Source organism: Oryx dammah, unplaced genomic scaffold (genome assembly GCF_014754425.2).
Source record: "Oryx dammah isolate SB20612 unplaced genomic scaffold, SCBI_Odam_1.1 HiC_scaffold_8, whole genome shotgun sequence".
NCBI lineage: Eukaryota > Metazoa > Chordata > Mammalia > Artiodactyla > Bovidae > Oryx > Oryx dammah.
Window position 1 is genome coordinate 41,446,540 of NW_024070192.1, and position 7,436 is coordinate 41,453,975.

Below are 7,436 nucleotides of genomic sequence, written 5' to 3' on the forward strand. Positions count from 1 at the left end.
GGCACAAAAACAGACATATGGATCAATGGAACAGAAGAGAGAGCCCAGGAATAAACCCACATTACAGTCAATCTTCAACAAAGAAGGCAAGAATATACATAGAAAAATGACAGTCTCTTCAGCTAGTAATGTTGGGAAAGCTGGATAGTCACATGTAAAACAATGCAATTGAACACTCCCTCACACCATATGTAAAAATAAACTCAAAATTGCTTAAAGACTTAAATATAAGACATGGTATCATGAAACTCCTAGAAGAGAACATAGACAAAATATTCAGACATATACCAATATTTTCTTAGGTCAATCTCCTAAGGCAATAGAAATAAAAGCAAAAATAAACAAATGGTACCTAACTAAACTTACAAGCTTTTGCACAGAAAAGGAAACGATAAACAAAATGAAAAGACAACCTATGGACTGAGAGAAAATATTTGGAAATTATGTGACCAACAAGGTTTAATTTCCAAAATACACAAACAGTTCATACAACTAAAAAAAAAAAAAAGACATTTCTCTAAATAGGCACATGAAAAGATGTTCAACATTGCTAATTATTAGAGAAATGTAAATCAAAACTTCAAAGAGGTACCACCTCACATCAGTCAAAATGGCCATCATTAAGAAGTCTACCAATAAATGCTGGAGATATGACCCTGCAGTCCTACTCTTGGGTATATATCTGGAGAGAACTCTAATTCGAAAAGGTACATGCAGCCCAATGTTCATAGCTGCACTCAGTTGAGACACGGAAGCAACCTAAATGACTACAGACAGATGAATGGATAAAGATGTGGGATAACCCCCTGGAGAAGGGCATGGCAACCCACTCCAGTATTCTTGCCTGGAGAATCCCATGGACCGAGGAGCCTGGCAGGCCACAGTCCATGGGGTCGCAAAGAGCCGGACACGACTGAAGTGACTTAGCATGCATGCACATGTGATAAATTTGAAATGTCTGTGATGTTTCTAAGATAGATCAGAAGGCAGCTGAGAGTCTGGAGCACAGAGGAGAGGATTAGGGACATATTTTAGAAATAACACTGTAGGGATAAGATTTTAGACTTGGAGATGGGTGAGATCTCCTAGGAAGAAAGAGTAAAGGGAGAAGAAAGGAGAGCTAGAGATTGAGCCTGGAGAACTAGCCAGGTGTAGAGCTATGCCACTGAAAGAAACGTTGAAGGCAGTTAAGAGGAGCATGTGGTTTGGAGAGACTTCCCCAGTGGCTCAGCAGTAAAGGATCAGCCTGCAATGCAGGAGCCGTAGGAGATGCAGGTTCAATCCCTGGGTCGGGAGGATCCCCTGGAGGAGGACATGGCAACCCACTCCAGCATTCTTGCCTGGAGAATCCCATGGACAGAGCCTGGCAGACTACAGTCCAGAGGGTCACAAAGAGTCGGACATGACTGAAGCAACTTAGCACTCACACATGCGTGGTTTGGAAAAGAAACTGATGATTTATACTCGGAACTTGCTAAGTTTGGGGTGCACACTAGAGTCTTGTTATTTCTAGTGTCACGCCTGGGCAAAATGCGTAGGTCCCCTTCAGAATGTGAATGCCATATTTATATTTTACGTTGTGATTTGGTCTTATGATATCTCTGTGAATTCTCAAAATAAAACATTACTAATCATGTTCATGGTGGAGTTTGGAGCAGTAGAAACAATTCTGCTAAGATCCATGACACTGCAGCTGTTTCTGAATTATAGAGGTAAATAATTTTCTATGTCACCAGTCCCAAACAATAAGTGGCTATTTCATTTTGAGTAATGGACAGGAGATGAAGAAAAAAGAGTTGTCCAACACTGAGCCAATGTGCTTTGCAGGAAGTACACAAGCTGGGAATGCAATGAAAATACACATATATTGAACATTTACCACGTGCCAGGTTCTGTGCTGGGTTTTGGGCATAACTCAGGGAACGAGACAGAAAAGTCTTAGATTTTAAAAATAAGTAAGGGAGATGGGAAAAATTAACCTGCAAATAAAATAACCACAATGTATGGCAAATGCTGTGAAAGAAACAAACAGATACAGGAAATGCCTGGGAGAGGTGGTATGGCACTTTGAATCTACAGAGTCTTTAGAGAAAGTTTCCTTGGGTAAATTTACTTAAGTCGATTTCTGAAGGATGAGGGGTCATATCAAGATGTGGGGACATGGTTTGCTATTGATAAATCACCAAATTGTTTGTTTGCAGAATTTGTCCCTGAAAAGTTATAGCAGGCTGAAGAGCTCATACTAGAATACGGGCAGTATGGGCACACTGAGGGTGGGGGAAGCTGTTGTAAATGGTCTGCCTCCACAGGTAGTATTTTATCATTGACATTGTTTAAAGTTGTGTGCACAGGGTGATAACAAAAAGTAGACTGACATTTAGTCAATTTTACTATTAGTTAAAAATTTTTTTTACAGACAACGGCCCCATCATGGGCTGAATGATGGCCCTCAAAAAGCTGTGTCTATATTCCAATTACTAGAACCTGTGAATATTACCTTACATAGTAAAAGAGTAAATATTACCTTATATAAAAAGATGTGATTAAGGATTTTGAGAACATGTATCAGATTATCCTTTCATAAGCTGAATGCAGATATTAGATTGAAAAATTAAGCTACCCAGTTCTTAAAATAAATAGATACATGTTTTAATAGAGTTGTCACTGTAGAATCCAATGCCATGTTGGGAGAAATGCTTTTTTTTTTATTTGGCTGCACTGGGTCTTAGCTGCAGCATGTGGGATTTAGTTCCCCAATCAGGCATTGAACCTGTCTTCCCTGCATTGAGAGCACAGAGTCTTAACCACTGGACCACCAGGAAGTCCCCAAGGAGAAATGTTTCTTACATACAGGTTTGCTTATGGCCAAGGTACTTAACCCAAGTTAACTTGCCTGGCCATGTAGGCATTTTTCTTCGTTTGTTTTTAATATTTATTTAGTTAGTTAGTTGTGCCATGTCTTCATTGCAGCATGTGGGATCTTTAATTGGGGCATGTGAATTCATAGTTGTGGCATTGTGGGATCTAGTTTCCTGGCCAGGGATTGAACAATGACCCCCTGCATTAGGAGCATGGAGTCTAAGCCACTGGACCACCAGGGAAGCCCCCATGTAGGTGTTTTATATTGTCATTCCTTTTGGAGAAGGAGGCCTCCTGATAGCTCAGGTGGGCCCTCTCAAAGCAGGACTACAGTCCTGGGCCTGGTCACAAGTTTAGGTTTAGATATTAATACTTATCAGCATTAGGAAGACTGAATCACACTTACCAAACTCACAAGGACAGCAGGTGACAAAATTCAAGTGTTTAAAAATATTTACTAATTTAATAAATGACGAGGAACTTCTGTGTGTTATTCAGTGTACTCTCTGCTTACAAACAAGTGACATATAAGGTGAGATTACATTTGGAATTATAGCTAGGTGATGACGTCAGAGCAAGCAGAGGAAGTTTAATGAATGGTTTTATACCTGTGGTAGGCAGGCTCTGAGATGACGTTCAATAATCTCTTTAATGAAAGTACAGTACTCATGCCCTCCTGTGATCTCCTCCCCTTTTGTGTAGGTGTGCACTCACTTCTGAATACAATGCAGCAGAAGGGATGTCACGTCTGAGATTAGGTTACAAAAAGACTGTGGCTTCATCTTGAGAGCTCCCTCTTGTTCTATTGCTCACTCTGAGGAGAGACAATTGCTATCTTGTGGTCTGCCCTATAGAGAGGCCTCTGGCTAACGACCAGTGAGGAACTGAGGTCTTCGGCCAACATCTCACAAGGAACTGAATCCTACCATCAACCCCATGAGTGACCTTGGAAGCAGATGCTCCCAGCAATCTCATGAGACCTTGAGCCAGAGGCACCCGACTAAGGAGCACCCAAATTCCTGACCCTCAAAAGCTGTGAGATGATAAATGTTTGCTGCTTTAAGGCACTAAGATTTGGGGTAAATTGTTACCCAGCAATAAATAACACAACACCAAACGTATATCTTTTGAAGTACTAATTTAAACTGAATAACAACTACAATAGTAGTTTTCATGGATACACTATTTATTTTAATAGTTTCTTAGGCAGTCTAATCACACTGACTAGATTCCCTATTAGTGGTTAATTTCATCCAGTTTATGTTGAGTCTTACTAGTTTTATTCTCGGGGAGTGACATTTTATCCAACTTCTGGATGCATCTAACTATGGACTCCAAAAAACTAAGTATACACACTGATAACTAAATATTTATTGATTCATTCATACATAAATTTATTTTGTCTACTGGAGACTAGAAAAGAATCCAAAATGGCATACTAATTCCCTGGTCTTTTTTAAAATTAACGTTCACAGGGCAGACAGATGTTTAATTCATTTTTTAAAAATATTCTTTTTTAACAAAAGGAATAAATGTTCAATGTGCAACTTTTTTACAAAATAGAGAAGCAAAGAAGAAAGTGAAAGTTAACTTTGAACCTGCTACTCAGAAAGGACTGTTACTGAATGCACTATTGATTTTAGTTGACAACAGTTGCCTATTCTATTTTTTTAAACATCACAAATAAGACTTTTTATTTGTCACCATTAAATATCTGAATTTTGAACAGATTCTTGAACTAGTGGCTCATATCCATCATCTCATTCAACTTTAGCATTCAACTAATCCCCAAACTACTAACTTTACTATGAAGGTCCATCAGTTCACCCACTTCAAACTGTTGCTTCTTAGGAGTTTTACTTTTCTAACAAGTAATCATAGAGAGGATAAAATGATTGGCAAGGCCTTTTCTCTATCTTTCTCAGTGCTATCTGGAATCAATTTATTGACAGCTTTTTTCAAGTTATTTGTCTGCACTTCTCAGGTCATGATTCCAACCATCTTCTGGATTTGGTGAACTTGTTGGTGCTTCCTTAACACAAGAGGTGTTCCAAATCTGACTATTGTGGTTTTTAGTAAAACCAAAACGGAATAGATGAAGCAAACAACCACTGGTAGTCTTGAGATCAACATGAGATTCAATCATGGCCTGCCACTTTTGGAACATTTGAAACACAGTTTATCACAGCGACGATCCATACCATGGAAGCTGATTGGCAGTTTTTGCCCTAAACGTTCTCAGCACTTAGCTTAGATTTTCTATATGAAACTCCATTATTCTGCAGATTAGCAAAGCTCACTTTTAAAACATGACCGAGGCCATCAGATGCAATTTTGATTCCTTGAGTTTTCCTGACTGTTTATTCAGTATTTCATATATTTAACATAGCTGCTACTTTCACATCATACCAATCTCTCCTAGAGAATGGATTAACCACTTTCTTCTTGGCAATCTTTTTGCCACCTTTCAGAAGGCACTTGTTTTTGCCCCCTGCCATGGTGCTCTCCGAGAGCCAAAAGGCCTATATGTTTATTCTTTTAAAAATTGGGAAAACATTCTATTCTTGGTTAAGTTGCTAATTGATTTTTCTAAAACTGTTTCCTTAATGAAATATCATATCTGAAAGTTTAACTTTATATATCTAATATTTAATAACAGTATCACTAATATTTAGTACAACTTACTAACATTATAAACACTTTATTCAACAAATTTACTTACATTATCTAATTTGTCTTTCATATAACTTGAGAGGTAGGCATTAATATTACTTTCATTTTCAGAAAAGTAAACTAAGGCTTAGAGAGGAAAAATAATTTGCTCACACAGGATCACAAAACTAAGCAGTTTCAGAATAGATTCCATTTTAGTTCTGTCTGACTACAAAATTTACACTCATACCGCTCTGCTATAGTTTCTCCCTCAAACTTCTCCCCATATTTTTCATTAAAAAAATCATTTTAAAAAACTTTCATATTTAGAAAAGTCGTCATGTCCCAGTTATTAAAAGACTAACCTAATTTACCCATACCTCTGTTCAATTCCTTTGAAAGTTTTTTGAAGTTAGTGTCTCAAGGCAAAAATATCGAGATCTAAAGGAAATATACATGAATAAAATTCTTTCCCTGCTGAAATAAAACAGTGGATGTTACTAGTGATTTGCCTTGTTTGAAATTGGAACTATCATCAGAGAACCAATTTCCATTTATATAAAACTACATACTTGTGTTTCTGATTACAATTTCTGTAAAGTTATAATCAATTGTTACAGTTGAAAAACTGTATTTTTATCAGCTACATTTCTTGCTGCTGTATAGTCCATTATAATGAAATAAAGGGGTAATTTGGAAAGAAAGAGCAGTGATAATGATTGTGGAATGTTAAGAGTGGGAAGAAACTTGCTCATTCTCTTTGCCCATTCTCCAAATGTTGAGAATTCAGAGGTTCAGAGATTCAAATATCTCTGTATCTTTTAAGTGCTCATAGTAGACAAAGAGTAAGAACAAAGGTATGTGAAAAATGACTTTCATCTGACAATTAAAACAGTGTTGCAAACATATTTACCCAAGTTCCAAACCTCTATCAATAAGAGAAATGAATTTTTAAAAAAACCGAAGTAACAAAAAGCATAAGACCCAGTACATAAAAAGTACCTAATACATATTTGCGAATGAACAAATGAATAAAAAGGTTTTATTGCTTTCAAGTTCCGTCAGTCCTTGAATTCACATTTTATATGCAATCATAATGTATACATATAATTTATTATCTTGCTTTTTGCCCTTGAGTTATAGCATTTTTCCATGTTGTTATAAAACATGACTATAACCTTTTAAAGTACCTATTGAAGTTACAACACCACTGATTCAGATTCCCAAATGATTGTTAAAAATCACTATTAACAGGGGTGAATCCAGGTTTTGGGGAAGGCCCTTATTAAGGAAAAAATACAAAATGATATCACTTTAAAAAATTTTTACAAAGTAAAATACCTAGCTCTTTCAAGAGATCATTTCTAGGGCCCCTCCAGGGCCTTAGAGGCCCTGCCTCTGTCGATAACCAGATACTACCTTCATGGGGGTTATGATATAGCTTGAATGTTTTTCAGAGGTTACTACAATTTTAGAAATGTATACCACACTTGATAGTGTTAAAAATTCTTTCTATCCATCCGACCTGGAATCTGCTTCAGGCTCTAACATAAACTTGGTGGCTTTTAAATTATAAGCAAGTCTCTTAACTTCTTCAGGGCTCGTATGCCTCATCTGTAGAAATGGGCTTAATATCTACCTCAAGGAATTGCACATGAAAACAAAGATAAAATAGTTCACTTTCTGACACATCATAAATGCTCCATAAGTGTTACGAATATGGTGTTATTTAAAACATTAGCCTACCTTATATAGGAACCGCCTGTTTCTCCATTACAACTTCCTACATTGACTGTAGGTAAAATATGGTGTAAAATGAATTTTGAAGATTGTGTAGATGCAATTTTTTATTATTTTAATTACTTTTTTGGCCTCAGCATGTAGCGTGTGGGATCTCAGTTCCCTAACCAGGAATCAAATAAGGA

General features: G+C 37.0%; 1 pseudogene; it reads right to left on the reverse strand.

Annotated features, from left to right (window-relative positions):
- Positions 1 to 4,340: 4,340 nt before the first annotated feature.
- On the reverse strand, positions 4,341 to 5,357 carry LOC120866268 (annotated as a pseudogene).
- Between the last annotated feature and the right edge of the window lie 2,079 nt (positions 5,358 to 7,436).